The following is a 16532-nucleotide window of genomic DNA, read 5'->3' as shown; positions in this document are numbered from 1 at the left end:
AGAAGGTGGAAAATCAGTCTGGTTGGAGCTGGGCTAAACATTCTCTCTTGCCATCAGCTTGAAAGCACTGGGACTGTTAGTTACTGTGTAGGCAAAATTGGCTCCCTTATATTCAATGGTTGTTAATAACTTTAGTGGACTGCAATGAATCATAACACCAGGAAAGGAAAAGGTTAACTGACATTGAAAAAGAGCCTATGTGGCAGTTTTCATACAAGAAGGTTGATCTGGCTTGTGTGAAGGTAATGATGCCTGAGTTGGAGCTGAGTGACTGTTGTGCTGTTTTAAAATCCATTCTGGCACACTGTGATGAATATGTCAGCTGGCAGCTAAGAACTTACTGGAATGCAAGTCTTTCACCATATATAATCAGTTCTTCCCCTTCCAGGAAAGTCTGTCTAATCTCTGAAACAACAGGCTTATCAATTTGCATAAAATATGCCACTCTCAATGAACACATATTAATCATATACCACTTACTTTTCTACTGTCTTTTTTAAAAATGGAGAGTCACTTAAGTACAGTGAATAGCACCTTTAAATTCAGCTGTGCTAGGTGAATCTGTTTAAGAGTGGCAGGGAGTCATTGCTAGAAGGGGCATGAGAGGGGCAGGAATAAAAAGATGCTTTTCTGTTTTTATTATCTTTTTTGCATGTATTTAAGAGGTTAAATCACCAATTAGGTTGGATGTTAATTAAAAGTAAATCAGATTATGGGGCTGTTCTGATATACTTGTTAAAGTTGTATTTACTAGTTGCTTATTCTTTACCTAACTCTTATGGGAGAGGATGAAATAAACAGCCCATCTAAGTTTTAAAAAGCATGCCATTCCCCACCCCCCACAGGACTTGCACCAGTTCCTGAACCAAAAAAGGAATACCCAGGATCAACAGTCTCCTTTCAAATCTCTCCAATACCACATATACCACCTGCTCACATTTACCCTGTTCCTGCTGCTGTTTATCCATGAGGAAGCCAAGCCTGAAATCCCTCTTGAGGATAAGACTTAGGGAAATGCCAAATGAATTAGAGCAAAATTTTAAAACTTTGGTTTCATGTAATCATAACTGATTCTTCACACTATATACATCACTCAATGAAATTACAACTCAGTCACATCTCTCCTTATACCACATTTCATTAAACTCAAATAAGATAAAGCAATTTAAAAATGGTGACCAGATGCCATCTTGTTTCAGACCAAACCATAAGTCAAATTTTGAATGAAACTGACAAAACCTGGTTGGTTAAGTGGCACATCTAGATTTATTAAACTCACTTCTCTCCTTTAATGAATATGCATAAATGCACAATGCTACTGGAAGTTGAAGAGACTGTATAAAGTCCCATCATTGGTAGGGACATTGCATATGAAGGATAAGCACAGTATAATCCATCTCATCAAGAGTTAATTTTCTTAGCAACATGTATCAAAATTTAAAAGTTGTGAATTTTTTGACCCAGCAATGCCATTTCCAGGAGTATATCTTAAGGAGATCATTAGTAAAGTACATAAAGATGGCATGCAGGATATTCATCACAGCTTTCTTTATACAGTGAAAAATTGGAAATAATAATTGACCTTTAATAATGGGGAGCTGATTAAATGAAAACATCAATGCAATATTATGCAGTCATCCAAAAAGATAATGTATTGTATATGTATTGACTTAAAAATGTTCATGTCACATTGCTAAGTAAAAAGATATATAAAGGAGTTATTTGTGGTATGATTCTATTTATATAAAACAATGTATATCTATACTTGTGGATGGTGAAATTCCAGTTATTCAGTACTTTCTTCCTTTTACTTAAAATTTTTTTTCTACATAACCATGTATTTACTTTAAAAATGAGGAGGGGGAAAATCAAGCTATATTCATCACAGGATAAAAAACATTACTCTATATTTCAGTCAGATCAGAATAGTCACCCAGGAAGCAAACTGTAGTTGTTGTGTTTCTGTGCCTTCTGTTGGAAGGAAAACTGTGGATAAACAGACCATGTTACAGAGAGAATTTGAATCAATGGTATCTTGAATCCAAACCAAAACAGAAGTGAAATACTACATAAACTAAGGAGGATGCCTTTATCATACGTAGTGTTTGAAAGAATTGATTCATTGTGCATGTGTGTATGTATTACTGTATTTTCATGACCAACAAAAAAATAACATGGATTCCAAGTAACAGCAGAAGAATATAATGTAATTACCCTTGGTTTTTCTTACATAAGTTACCACTCCATAAATCTTTGTGTTAATGTGGAAAAATCTGACCTGAACAGATGGATCTCACACTGTTTTCTAAAACATGAACAGATTTCTGATCTGGACCAGGAAATGAAGTCAGCACTAAATCAACAGACACTACCATCCATCTCCTAGAATTTCAATTTAAGAAGCTGCTAATAAAAGCAATATGTCCCTCTTTAGAAATACAGCACAGTGACATGTTTCTGTCTTAGTAGAATGTGTTCTTCATACAGTAACAAAACATAGTGGGATATGGGATATTTGTGGCACTGGGGTGCTGATTGATTCCCGAACCACACAAATTTTGGAGAAACGTTCTTGGCAGGTGGCACCATTTGGCTGCCTCCATCCTTCATTTTCCAAGTTTCCCATAGAAGGCATATCCCTGAGGGCTGCTATTCTTGCTGATTAAATCTTTATCTCATTAGCCCAAGGACTTCTTTTCCTTGAGCATGTTCACAGGAGCAGTTTCATAAATATATGTCCTTGGGTTTGAAGACCCAATAAAGGGCTCTCTGTCAAGTATTAGCAGCTTTGAATTTTTGTCCTGCTCCATCACTTCTGGCTGTATAACTTCAGTCTGTGAGGAGTCTGGTGAGTCCAGAGGACTGGGTATGAGGAGGAGTCTAGGCCAAAGAGGTTGACCATGAGTTTAGGATATTGGTTATGCAAAGGGAAATAAGCAAATAGTTAAATATATTGAGGATAATGGGAGCCAGGTTGCTCACCATTAGAGAAGGAAGTTACAAATAGAAAAAGGGTGAAGACTAGAATGAACCCTGTAGTACTACCATTGGAGATATTAAGCTCATGGATTGTAATATAAATAGATGAATAAATATAGAAATAGAGATGTGTATATGTGTCTGTCAGTTTCCTGGTTATGTCTGCTACAGTGGCCTAAAAGCAATGACACCCTAGTAGCAATGACCACACCTAGAACCCAGATCTTCCATTGTCTATTAAAAGGAATCAGGGCTGGTTGGAGAAATAGCTTTTGAAATAACTGAAATGGTAGGGACAAGAAAAGTCCAAGACGAGTCTAAAACATATTACACCAGAAAGTACTACAAGAATCGTATGTATATAGTCAAAGAACATAAGAACCAGCTTGAATGGGGATAGCATGATAATTTGTTAAGAGTGGCAGATTGGGATTTAAGAGACATTAAAAGAGAAATTTCCAGATTAGAATTATCACACAGATTCAGAAGACACAAAAAGCTTATATAGTCTTTTTACCCTGAAGAGCTCTGACAATAGAATCAATAATCATTTGTCTAGGATGATTTACATGCAATTTTACAGAGAGGCAAAACAAACAAACAAACAAACAAATAACCTAGGCTATTATGTAACAGGCTTATATGGTAACAAGTTCCTTACATGTATAATGTTATGTAATCCCACAACAACCCCAACAAGGTAGAAACTAACATTACTCAAAAAAATAATAATAATAATAGGTGAAGGTTACAAAGGTGCTTACTATTGCAGCCAGGCTTCAAATCTAGGCTGTCATCTTTCAGCCCAATTTGAGCCCATAACTACTTACTACCAAACAAAACAATACCTAGCAAACTCCCACTCATTCCCACAATCTTCCTGATGAACTACTTGAGAAGCCTCTCACTGAACAATCTGTTCCTTCTCTGTGTTAATACATTTTCTTCAGGCTCTATTATAGTATTTGACATACAGTATCACTATGAGTAGTATATGTAACACTAACCCCTGATAAAGTGTTACTGCTCCAAGAACAGAGATCGTGTCCTTATCTACTTGGTATCCCCAGGTCCTAGGACAATGCCAGACTCAACAAATGCTGCAAGAATGAATGGCTCCTGTTGCACAGCTGGCCTGCTCTGGAGAAAGCTACTCTCTAAACAGGAGACCTCTAATTCTGTGGTGCAAAGCTCTGGTTGCCATAATTCTGCAACCTAACTCTTATCTTCTATCTCCTAACTCTGAGTTAAGGGAATCCAAGAGGTAATGTGAGTATCTGGCTTTAGTTCACTACCACTCTCAGCAGTCTTATTCACCTTTGGGAACCTCACCCCCACGTAGAACAGTGGCTCAGCCAGAGTTACACAGAGACCAGGGGCAAAATAAATGGAAAATTAGATTACCTAACATTTTTACTTTCTTTTATTAAATTCTTAAAGTAAAAGTCAGAGTTTGGTGAAGTTGCTGATACTTTGGGACTTAAATAAAAGGAAAGAAATTAAAAGCAAGTGATTTTGATAAGTCAGGGAATGATTTAATAAACTCCAGTAAAGATGAAAGGCATATGGATTGAGTTCATATATAATTATCACTATGAAATGGTGTTAAATGCACACAAGGTATTTTATAAGCCCATTGATCACATATAATTTTACTATATCAATAACTATAAAAGAAACAAGACAACATAAATAGCTTCATGGTATAATGCTATGTAAGTGCCAAATTTTGAACATTATATATGTATATTAACATTTATAAGGCAAAGTAAAGTTTTTGTCCACAGAGGACAAAAAGTTCAGTGAGCTTAGCTCATTTCTGACATTTCCTACCAAGTATAAGGGTATTTTCTGTGTCCAAACTAGAAGGTAGATAGATGAAAAGTGAGAAAGGAGAGGCAGGTACTAGTGTGATTATCACTCTCCTTCCTGTACCCAAGCCACTGGCCAGTAGATAGTGACTGTTAATGTTAACAATTTGGTTTCTTCGAGAATCTATTGCTAAGAGCAGAATGGCAGGAAAAATGCATATGTGTGTGATGGAGAAGGGTACTTGGTCTGATTTTATAATCAAATAATGCAGGAGAAACATGAAATAAGAACAGGGATAGAGTGGTAGCCCATAACATCCTGGAACTGTGACTTATCATGGTGTTTTAAGAATGCCATCCATGGGGCAAGGTGGCCTCGGCAAGGAAGATGAAACATGACTCTCATTACCAGTGAAATATTTAACATTGCTCAGAACAAAAAAAGTGGGCCTGGTTAGAAAATGATTAATGAATCACTTTTTTTATCACCAACAAATTCCAATCCCAAACTAGAAGAGTATATTGCTACTAGGGTCACCAAAAGGCAAAAACTTCTCAAACACCTAATAACTGGGGAAGACTTAAACCTCATTATAATAACCACAAAGTGTCAGGTTGTTTGATGTACCAACAAATGCTGAGATCAGCTAGAAGATTTCAAGTGTGGACAGCAATGCTATCCAAGTTAAAAGGTACCAGGGAAATTCAACTATCAATTTAAATGAAAATATTGTGGAAATTACAAAATAAATAAATAAAATATTGTGAAAATTAACTTTATAAACTTGAATCAAACATATTTAATATTGGATTAGGCTTTACATCTATACATATTCTCTTAACTTCATTAAGCCTGTGTCTTTGAAAAGACTCTAAATTATATAAAGCATGAAAAAAGTGACTAATTAGTCTGTCAATCTCCATGCAAATCCCCCCAAATACTGTTTTCTCATGTGGCTAAATGTATTAACTCCCATTTTGAATAGCTAAAAAAGAATTCTTAGCCATATTAATTAAATAAGTCAGCTAGTGTGATCACTGCCTTTCCTCAGCTTGAGCTCTTTTACTTGCAACTATCTACCCCTTAACTGGAGCTAATTAGCAGGTCTACCAATACAAGTAAAGCCTATTAGATCCTATTTTTAAAATTTTTTTAAATCTTCTGTTTTTTAAAATTTACTTATTTTTTATTTTATTTATTATTTTTAGAGAGAGGGGAAAGGAGGGAGAAAGAGAGGGAGAGAAACATCAGTTTGTGGTTGCCTCTCACTTGGACCCCACTGGGGACCAGGCCTGCAACCCAGACATGTGCCCTGATTGGGAATCGAACCGGTGACCCTTTGGTTCACAGCTCAAGCTCAATCCACTGAGCTACACTAGCCAGGGCCAGATCCTGTTTAGAAACAGAATTGGTGACTATCTACAATAAGGTTCTAGGTTCTAGTCCTTTGTAAGTTTAACTGCGTTCTTTAACTCATTAGAGAATATTTTTATAATCTTAGGGTGGGGATTGGGGTGGTATCCTAACATAGCACAAAGGTCAAACATCTCAAAGGAAAAAGCGAGTATTGACTCCTTGAAAATTTAAATCTTCTGTGCAAAAAAGAAACCATAAAAAGTAATTTTAAATCACAAACTAAAAACAACAAAGGTTAATAACTTTTATCCAAAATGGGCTCTTAAAAATTCAAGAAATTGGATTAAAACCAATAATTAATGCACAAAATAAGAAATACAAATAACATGGAAAGATGAACAATTTATCTAAAAGTCACAGAAACAATTAAAAGAGTGAGGTATCTGTTTTACCTCTTAGGTGAGGAAAAAGGAAAAGGCAGATTATTTCTAGCGTAAGTTAGTGAAGAATCTAGAACAACATGCACTATCGGTTGCGGAGCAAACTGTCACAAGACTTTTGGAGGGCAATGTGTACTAAAATGTAAAATGTGCTTCTCCCTAACCCATTGATTTCATTTATGAATTTATTCTAAGGAAATAACACCATTACATAGAGGTATATCTTTTAATGTTCATTACAGCATTGTGTTTTTAAAGATTTTATTTCTTTTTAGAGAGGGGAAAGAGAAAAAAAGAAAGGAAGAGAAACATCGATGTAAGAGAGAAACATCAATTGGTTGGTTGCCTCTCCTAACCAACCAAACTCGCAAATCAAGCCTGTGCCTGTGACCATTTGCTTTGCAGGGAGACTCCCGACCAACTGAGCCACACAGGTCAGGGCTGGCATTGCTTTTACTATCTACAAGATTTAAATAATACAAATATATTTAAATTTGATATTGACTAACTCAGTACTTACATGTATCAGATGGGAAGATATCGATATTTTATGTGAAAAAATAGAAAAATAGATATGATTCTATTGTGATATATTAAATTTAAGAAGCACATTTTGTCATATTTCTTAGTCAGAATGCATCTTATAATTGATAACATCTTACATTCAATGAAATATGTTTACTTATGAATTTAATAATCTGAAAGTACTTACTCCAAATTAATATTCGTGGTGACTTGTGGAGAGTGGCTTACTAGAAGGTTTTTATTTTTTACTCTGGTGTTGTTTCCATTTTTATAATGAGCTATATCTAAAATTTTACTCTATAAAAACAATAAAATTATTCCACTTGGCTATTCTAAAATATTTTTAAATCCCAGGATGAAAATACTACAGAATAGTTCATCAATGCTCCAAAATCTATTTGTTTTTTTCGAAAAAGTTATTTTGATTTGTAATGGATGTCAAAAAAACAGTGATTCCTTTTGTTTTTAAAGCATTTGACCCAACTTACATGTGCACATTCTCATGAATTTTAGTGATATGAATTCCTTAACTTGGCTAAAAAGTAGACTTTATTATATTTTCTTTCATCTACAAAAAATACTCTAAAGAATAGCTTCTTTTAAAAGAGAGTGCATGCCCTGGCTGGCATAGCTCAGTGGATTTGCGCTCAATCCACTGAGCAAAATTTTAAAGTAAAATATCAAGAAAAATTGCAGCATATGTAACAGAGTCCTTTGCATACAAAGGGTTCTTACAAATAAGAAAAAATATAAGCACATCAATAGAAGAATAAAGATATGAGCTCACAAAACAAGAAAAAAGTATGACCAATAAATATATGAAAAGATGTTCTTTTCTGCCTATCCAATTGGAAAACACTTTTTAAAGACTGATAAAAACCTAACAACCTAATTTTGGTGATAGTGTGGGGAATATAGACATTCTAATACCATGTTTAGAGTGGTATATATTGGTATACTTTTTCTGTAGCACAGTCTGGAAATAGTGTTCTTCCAATAAATATTTCTTGCATATGCATATATCTGGCACTGTTGTAAATGCTGAGAACATAGTAAAGAATAAAACAGACAAGAGAGGACAGAAAATAATTGAACAAATAAATGAACAAAATATTTCAAACAATAGAATGTACCTCCTGCTGAACCATTAATTTCATTTCTACCAATTTGTTCTAAGAATATAATCAAACTAGTACACCAATAGTTGTTCAAAGATGTTATTTGCAGAATCATCTATAATAGCAAAAGTGTAAATACATACATGTTCACTATTACGAGGTTATTTAAATAAATTATGTTCTATCCATATAATGCAATATTATTGAACCCTTAATAATGATGACCTACCTTTATACATATTGGTTTGAAAGGCATTAAGTATAAATTATATAATGAAAATGCAAGCAACAAAAAATTGGTCTAATTAAAATGAGTGTGCATTCATCTAAAAGAAAATCTATTTAAAATATTTTTTTCTGGATTTATGCATTTCTCTAGCACCTAAATTTCTTACAATGAATATACATTTTGTGAAAGGAAAACCATAGTATCAATGTTTTCAAAGATACCTATGTAATATTTAAGGAGTTCACCAATCATATAACACTACTATATTTGACATTGCCAGCATTATGATACATGCCAGTCATATTTTCTTCAGATTATAAATTCCCATAAGATTATTGTCTAGATATTGTTCTATATTAAAATTTTCATTGTCTTTTTTGTTTAAACTTCCTTTAGGAATATCTTTTTTGTATACACATCAATTTTACATCCTTTTAGATGTAGGTGTACCTTTTTTTAACAGTTTTTTTAAAAGATTTTATTTATTTATTTTTAGAGAGAGGGGAAGGGAAGGAGAAAGAGTGGGAGAGAAACATCAATGTGTGGTTGCCTCTTGCGCCCCCCTACTGGGGACCTGACCTGAAAGCCAGGCATGTGCCCTGACTAGGAATCGACCCAGCATCCCTTTGGTTCACAGGCCGGCACTCAATCCACTGAGCCATACCTGCCATGGTTAGACTACCTTTCTTTTGGAATGAAAATACTATATGTATAAATACTTAATTGCTCAGCAAAATACCAAACTTTAAACCACAGGCCCTGTGATTTTAGAACAGACAATTATGAAAATTAATGGTTCTCTAGAGTTCAGAAACATCAGAGGTGTCAAAAAATAACAATGAGTTTCTAAAAAGTTCTGGGAAAATGTGTGACTTGTAGCATGTGATGGCATTGAAAATGGATCAGAGTACTTATATGTGTGTTGTGTTCATATGTACATATGTGTATCCTACATATGTATGTGTAAGATTCATGTTTATGCTTACTGTGTATACTTGCATATAGGTAATCCAACCTATTAGGCATACGCTTTATTTATCTGCACCCCTAAGGCGACTCACATTTGCCTTTATGCTATCTTCAGGAAACCAGCACCAACCCATTTGCAAAGGGTTGCAGTGTCGGGTCAGCTCCATTTTCACCATCTGCCTCGGAGATGGGCTATATCTGGCAAAGGTGCAGAGGAGAACCGCGAGGCAGGCCATGGCCCCGGGAAGTAAGCAGAAGACCATTGAGGCACTTCAGCACCACGGACACGGGCAACCTCAATCACAGTCCCTTCCGGCGGAATAGCCAGCAGAGACCGCCCTCTCCCCAGGCGCCCCTTGCCCTCCCTCCTAGTGCGTCACTATCTCGGGGCTCTCAGTTGTCACCCAGAAGTGGGCTCTCTGTCTGGCTCCTCCGCAAGCCCGGCAAAAGCTGGGACGAAGATGCGGATCCGCGCAGCGCCCCGACTTGCCCCAAGGCGGAGCCTCCTTCCTGCTGGCCGTTCTATCCACACCTCCCAAAACAGACCAAACCCAGGCACGTGGCGTAGAAATTCTATAGCGCCCGGAGGTGGGTCAGGGAGGGTTCGTGTGTTCTCCCGGGGCCTGGCGGAGGCTGAGTGGACTTGCCCTGTACCTCCAGCCGCCACACTCGGCCATAGCCTTGCTCTTCCTCCGCTACTCCCTGCCCTTGCGTTTTGTTGGAGAAAGATTTCTACAAACCGTTTATTCTCCATGAAAATCTCAACCCACATGGACCTGCGTTCAAGAATCATAGACATGAGACAAGAGATTAAAGGAAAATACTATTCCTTGGCCATATTTCTAAAGCCATCCAGGATTCTTAAAAGTTTGTATTTGAAATCAATCCCATTACTCCATAGGGATTCACCCTCGTTGGGGTGGGCGAGAGGAAAGCGACAGCCCCTAGCCTTTATTATGGAGGCTAAGGAAGGAATTGTACACGCCACGGTGGCAGGAAACGGGGGTGCAGGGGCCGTAGCTGATGCTGACTCAACCAACACCGTGCCCAGGTTCTCCAAGAGAGGAGCGCAGGGAAGCAGGGTCCCTGAAACCTGTCAGGCGTCGAGCAGAGCCCCCAGCGAAGGGTTATGAAGTGGGCGAGGCGCTTTGACCCCGGCCTGCCCAACCCAAAAAGAAGGACTCTTTCCCTATAAGTGCCAAAGCTAAAAGCAGGTGTGTGGGGTTCGCAGCACCCTCCTACTCCTTCCGGGTGGGGCTGCTGGGCAGGCAGGGTCAAGGTCCCAGTCCACCGCTGCTTACCGGCTCTCGGGGGCCCGGTTACCTGCGTATCACAGCGAGTAAAGCGTGCCTGGTGCTCCGGCCTGTACTGCTTGCTGCCCCGCACTTAAGTCCAACCTTCGAGCCTGCTGAGTCCTCCATGCACTACGCCAGGAAAACCGCGGCTAGGGTAGCTGATGCTGCCAGGCGGGGCAGGGAGAGGGGCGCCACGGGAGCGGGCACTGCGCCTGCGCTCTCCACTGTCTACCTCCCGATCCCCAGGCTGGTGCCCAAGTGGAAGACGCCAGTGGGGAGGGGAGTGGGGAGGGGTATGGGGAGGGGGCGGTGCCCAAGGTTAGTGCCTGGACTGAGGAACTTCCCCCACCTGCGAAGTGGGATGGTCCAAGGCTCTTTACCATACGTCCTCAGACAGAATAAGTTTGAATCAGTCGCGGATCATGGGGGTGACCTGGTCTTCAGGAAGGAGGTAGCGATGCAGCCTCAGTTCATTTCCACCTGTCTGTTTGCGTTTAAAAGTTCCAAGTCAATCCTTGATATTTAAAATTGGCTGGCATCAGTATATTGTGGTCCAGAGAGCCCTTCAGACATCCCGGAGTCCACTTGGCAATTTACCAATGAGGTCTCTGAGGGAAGGGTCTTGACACTGCAGAGCTGGGTCCTGGACTCCAGTCTCCTGGAAACAGACCTGGCCATCAAAGCAATGGACTAGATGGGTCAAGAGGACAGGCAGGAAGGCCATTGCCCTAAGCCGGATAAGAAAGGGTGAGGCCTGAACCAAGGTGCTAGCTGTGAGGAAAGATAGGATGTGACTGCTGGGGTTTTTCTGTCCCTCCAGATCCACTCCACCCTGCTCTGTGACTCAGGGCTGACCTTTACGGACTACATAACTGTCAGCAGGCTTTCACTCGGTTTGGCCAATGGGAAACACCCGCAGGAGATCAAAGGGCAGGATAATATTCAGGACACCCACCTTCAGCCTAAGAGGGCCACTCTTAGCAGTAACTATATATGTTATCTGAAAGGCATTACTCCAATCCTGTGGCCCTCTCCCATAGTTCTCTTTTTGCTCTGTTTACCCCTCATTGCCCTCGCCCCTTCCAGCCTGAGCTGATAATGACTTCCAGAAGTATTCTTCAACTCTGTCCATACATTTTTTCAGATATTTTATTAATTTTTATTTTTAGAAAGAGGGAAAAGGAGGGAGAAAGAAAAGGAGAGAAACATCAGTGTGTGGTTGCCTCTCACACACCCCCTACTGGGGACCTGGCTGGCAACCCAGGTTCTCACCCTGGTTGGGAATCGAACCTGAGACTCTTTAGTTCACAGGCCAGCACTCAATCTACTGAGCCACACCAGCCAGAGCCTGCCCACACCTTTTTAAATTGTTGCTTCATTAAATTCTCCTCAACTATCCCCTGGATGTGCCATGCCATCTTTTTCCTACCATTCCAGGACACTATAATAGATTTCACTTCATTTGAAGTTAGGAAGTTTTATAAGAAAAAAAATGTGTTAAAGAAAGATGGGACTTTTAAAAGGTGATATGTTTTCTAGAGTCATCATGACAGTTCCCTGGACAGCCATTAAGCTAGGTGGTCTCCACACTGGGGGCACCAAAGACAGTGTGAGTAGACTCAAGAATGGGGATTCAGACCACTCATAAGCAATGTGTTCACAAAAGGGCTGGGAGTCCACTGGGTCCCTCACAATAGAACTTTCAGATGACTCTTGATATGAAAAGACAATCTAGATCTTTATGCAACAAGTGCTGGTACTCTCCCAACTGTAGCTGGGCTGCTTTTGAATGAGTCAATATTCTTAGGATACTTAACAAAGTCCTAGGCACAGTCTCTAAATGTATGCATTAAGGAGCTGCTGAGAGAGGCAATTGTCAATGAGTTTCCAGCCGTTTCCATAGAAAACTCAAAGAATGTTCCCAAAGAGGAAGGAAATAAAAAGCAATAGAGTTAAATCACCTGTAGCACTCATAACTACCTGGTTTGAATCCAGGACCTGACCATTTCTCTGACTTGTATAAACACCCAAACCAGTTTAACTAGTTTAATTCTTCCCCTACCCTCCCCCCCCAAACACAAAACAAAACCCCGGGGCACTATCTTGGCAAAAAGTACCCAAAGGGAACCCTAGTAGTAGCTGTTTGCAAACAGAATTAATGTTCAAGCAAACACACTATTTGTACTGAATACAAATGAAACCAGAACAGAAAATTTACATGTGTTTTTTAGCTTTTCAACCTGGGAAGAAGAAAGATCCTTTGTGGTTGAGAGGGCAGCCTGGGCCTCAATTGTGTTGATCTAGATAAGGAGTAGAGGTACTGAAGCTAAAGGAACCTCAGAAGGCTAGGCTGATCACCAAGGCTCAGATAGATTTTATGTTTCTCTTGGAGGAAGTGGGGGAGGAAGAGAGCCAGATAAGCTTTGAAGATGGGAGTGAGAAAAACAAAGATGTAGACTAATCTGATCACAGAAGAGAAGGTTTCTGGGAAATGTGAGAAAGCAAGACTAGGGCTTTAGCACAGCTACCATTCTGAATGACACTGAGAGATACTAAAAAACAGAGTAAAGGATTTTTAGATGTTTTGTTACATGTAATAAATGGATTTCTTCTTTTGTGCTACAATACTGAGGACTTTTTCTGCCAAGTGCCCCCAAACTCAAACTGACTTAACTAAAAAAATCCAAGGATAGATGTTTTCAGGTATGGCTGGATCCAGGGCACAATATCATTAGGATATGGTCACTCCCTTCCTCTTTGTTGACTTTGAAGAGTTTACTCTCATGTAATGATTTCTTTCCATCTCCCCATCTTTCCCCAGTGTTCAATTTATATTATCCTTATAGTTAACCATTCCAGTTAAAATAGAACACTTAGTTCCAAGTAGTTTCAATAAAACCTTGGGATTATGTCTCATTAGCAAATTCTGTATCTTATACCTAGCCATATACTCTAGTCTGGGGGGGGGGGCAAATAATGGAGGATGGGTCATTCTCCAAAAAAAAATCAAGGTTTGTTTGTTTGTTTTTTTAATCAGAAGAAACCATATAGTGATGGGTAGGTGATGAAAAAAGGACATGCTCATTACAGATACATCTCAAAGAAACTTTGGTTAAAATTTATATTGCTTTTGCCCTGGTGGTGTGGTTCAGTTGGTTAGAGCATCATCCCATGTAGGGAACCACTTAGCAAGGTCTGGAAATGTAGCTCAGAACCAGTGTGGAAAACCAGTGAGAAGCAAGTTGGCTCTCAGGACCACGCCCTCGAAAAAGTTCTCCCATGGGAAATCAGGCCTGCATTATACCTAGGCTGCTTTGTGACTTGCTCTTACTAAAACTCCCTCACCTGAACTCCCTGAGTTCAGGCAGCAAATGCTTACTGCATATCTTTAAAGTAGCTTCCTGAAGTCTGTGCTAATTCTCCAAGGATTGAAGTGTAACCAAACCTGTTACTCTTACCGTTCCCTTGCATTTGCAACATTTTTTTCTTGTTAATCTGTAAGAAGTAATCAGTAACATCCCTCCCACTGTTATCTGTAAAAAGTAATTACCTAAAGCAAACCTAAGTATACTAAATGAAAAACTTCTTTGTTATATGCTATTAGAAAGCCAATAAAAGCCTGTCAAAGCAATGGTTGGGGTGCTCTCCCCTTGAGAGAGTAGCCATGCAGTCCCCTTTCCTCCACAGGACTCAGTAGTCCACGTGAATTTACCTCATCTCATCCATAACGCTGTGGACACTGCGGGCTGGTGTCTGCACCAACTCCATCCACCAAAAAAGGTTGTGGTTTCAATTCCTGGTTAGGGCACATACCTAGGTTCATATTCAATCCCTGGTGTGGGCAAATGTGGGAGGCAGCTGATCGATGTTTCTCTCTCACATTGATGCCTCTCTTTCTTTCTCTCTCTCTCCCTCTGTCCACCCTCTTTTCTCTCTAAAATCCTGAAATAAATAAGGCAACTTGTTATCACAAAGTTCAAGCACTTGCCTTGATCTTCAAATTGTATATGAAAGGGCACCAACAATAAGCATAACTATTTGTTCTTTTCCAATCAGTTCTTTCAGCATTACAATTTACTAATCACATTAGCTCACTTTACCACTTATTAGCTCCATGCTTTAGATTCCTTATCAGGAAAGTAGATAATAATAACCTACTATAACCTACTACATAGGACAGTTATGAGAGAAGATTGAATTAATTAATATAAGTAAAGTGCTTAGGACAGTGTCAGTCACCAAGTAAACACTAAATTAATGTTTACTATTATGATTACAGGGGCCAAAGAGTAAATTCCTTCAGATATGTTAAATGAATGAAAAAATTCTACATGGAGAATATGTCTAAACAGCATGCTGTGTAAAAAGAGTAGCTGCTAGTTCAGCTTCAGAGACCATAGGAAATGTGAATCCAGTGTTGAAAGATCTATTTTTTCTTTGAGTTCTGGCCAAGATGGAGGCATGGGTAGAAAAGCTTTGCTTCTTTGCACAACCAAAAGAGGGAAAAACAATCAATTTAAAAACAAAAACAACCAAAACTGCTAGAAAGTCAAACTGCACGGGACTCCAGTAACCAAGGAGTTAAAGAAATATTCATCCAGACTGGTAGGAGGGGTGGAGATGGACAGCTGGCTGGAGAGGACATGAAGCAAGACAGCAGACCACAGACAAGGCTAGGAGTGCTGGCTGACCAGGAAACTAAAGACTCAAAATTTCTGGCTATGGAATGCTGTGGGGGTTGCAAAAAACGGGGTCACTTCCAGTCTCACAGGAGAGTCCTTTGGAGAGGCCCATGAGATCCTAGAAGGTACAAAACCTCACTCATGTGGGAATTAGCACCTGAAAGGACACAATCTGCTAATGGGAAGTAAGGGAAGTGACAGAAAAGTGAGGCAAGAGTGGACTGAGCAGCATTGTTCCCTCTCTGACCCCTCTCTCACAGTGCCACAACACAGGAAGAGGGTTGCCCCATCCTGGCAATACCTAAGTCTCCACCCCTTAGAATGTAACAGGCACTCCAAGACAAAGAAATATGGCCCAAGTGAAAGAACAGATCAAAACTCCAGAAAAAAAGAACTAAACAATGAGGAGACAGACAACCTATCAGATGCAGAGTTCAAAACACTGGTAATCAGGATGCTCACAGAAATGATTGAGTTCAGTCCAAAAATGAAGGGAGAAATAAAGGTTATGCAAAGTGAAATAAAGGAAAATATACAAGGAACCAACAGTGAAAGGAAGGTAGCCAGGACTCAAATCAATGATTTCTTCAGAAAGAAGAAATAAACATTTGACCAGAACAGAATGAAGAAACAATAATTCAAAAAAATGAGGAGAGACTTAAGAACCTCTGGGACAACTTTAAGTACTCCAACATTTGCATCCATAGGGGTGCCAGAGGAGAAGAAGAAGAGCAAAAAATTGAAAACTTATTTGCCCAAATAATAAAGGAAAACTTCCCCGATCTGGTGAAAAAAATAGACTTCCAGAAAGTCCAGGAAGCTCAGAGAGTCTTAAAGAAATTGAACCCAAGGAAGAACACACCAAAGTACATCATAATTAAGGTACCCAAGATTGAAGATAAGGAGAGAATCTTAAAAATAGCAGGAGAAAAGGGGACAGTTACCTACAAAGGAGTTCCCATAACACTATTAGCTGATTTCTCAAAAGAAACCTTGCAGGCAAGAAGGGGCTGGAAAGAAATATTTCAAATCATGAAAGGCAAGAATGTATATTCAACATTACTCTAGCCAGCAAAGCTATCATTTAGAATGGAAGGGAAGACAAAGTGCTTCCCTGATAAGATCAA

The 16532-nt window shown here is 39.2% G+C and overlaps 1 protein-coding gene across 3 annotated transcripts in view; it reads right to left on the bottom strand.

The window, feature by feature from the left end:
- Nucleotides 1–10976, bottom strand: part of SLC35G2 (solute carrier family 35 member G2) — a 37642-nt gene extending 26666 nt beyond the window's left edge. The window contains exon 1 of one of the 3 annotated variants that reach the window (XM_028518004.2): nt 10730–10976. The gene's annotated coding sequence lies outside the window, so the exon portion shown is untranslated. Of the gene's footprint in view, nt 1–9520; nt 9658–10729 lie in introns of those variants that run through there. The other 2 variants (XM_028518005.2, XM_036030695.1) reach the window with 2 other exon arrangements.
- Between the last annotated feature and the right edge of the window lie 5556 nt (nt 10977–16532).

The sequence above is a fragment of the Phyllostomus discolor genome, chromosome 7 (assembly GCF_004126475.2).
Source record: "Phyllostomus discolor isolate MPI-MPIP mPhyDis1 chromosome 7, mPhyDis1.pri.v3, whole genome shotgun sequence".
NCBI lineage: Eukaryota > Metazoa > Chordata > Mammalia > Chiroptera > Phyllostomidae > Phyllostomus > Phyllostomus discolor.
The sequence above is the reverse complement of the archived record's forward strand: the minus strand, read 5'-3'. Positions and strand labels throughout refer to the sequence as shown.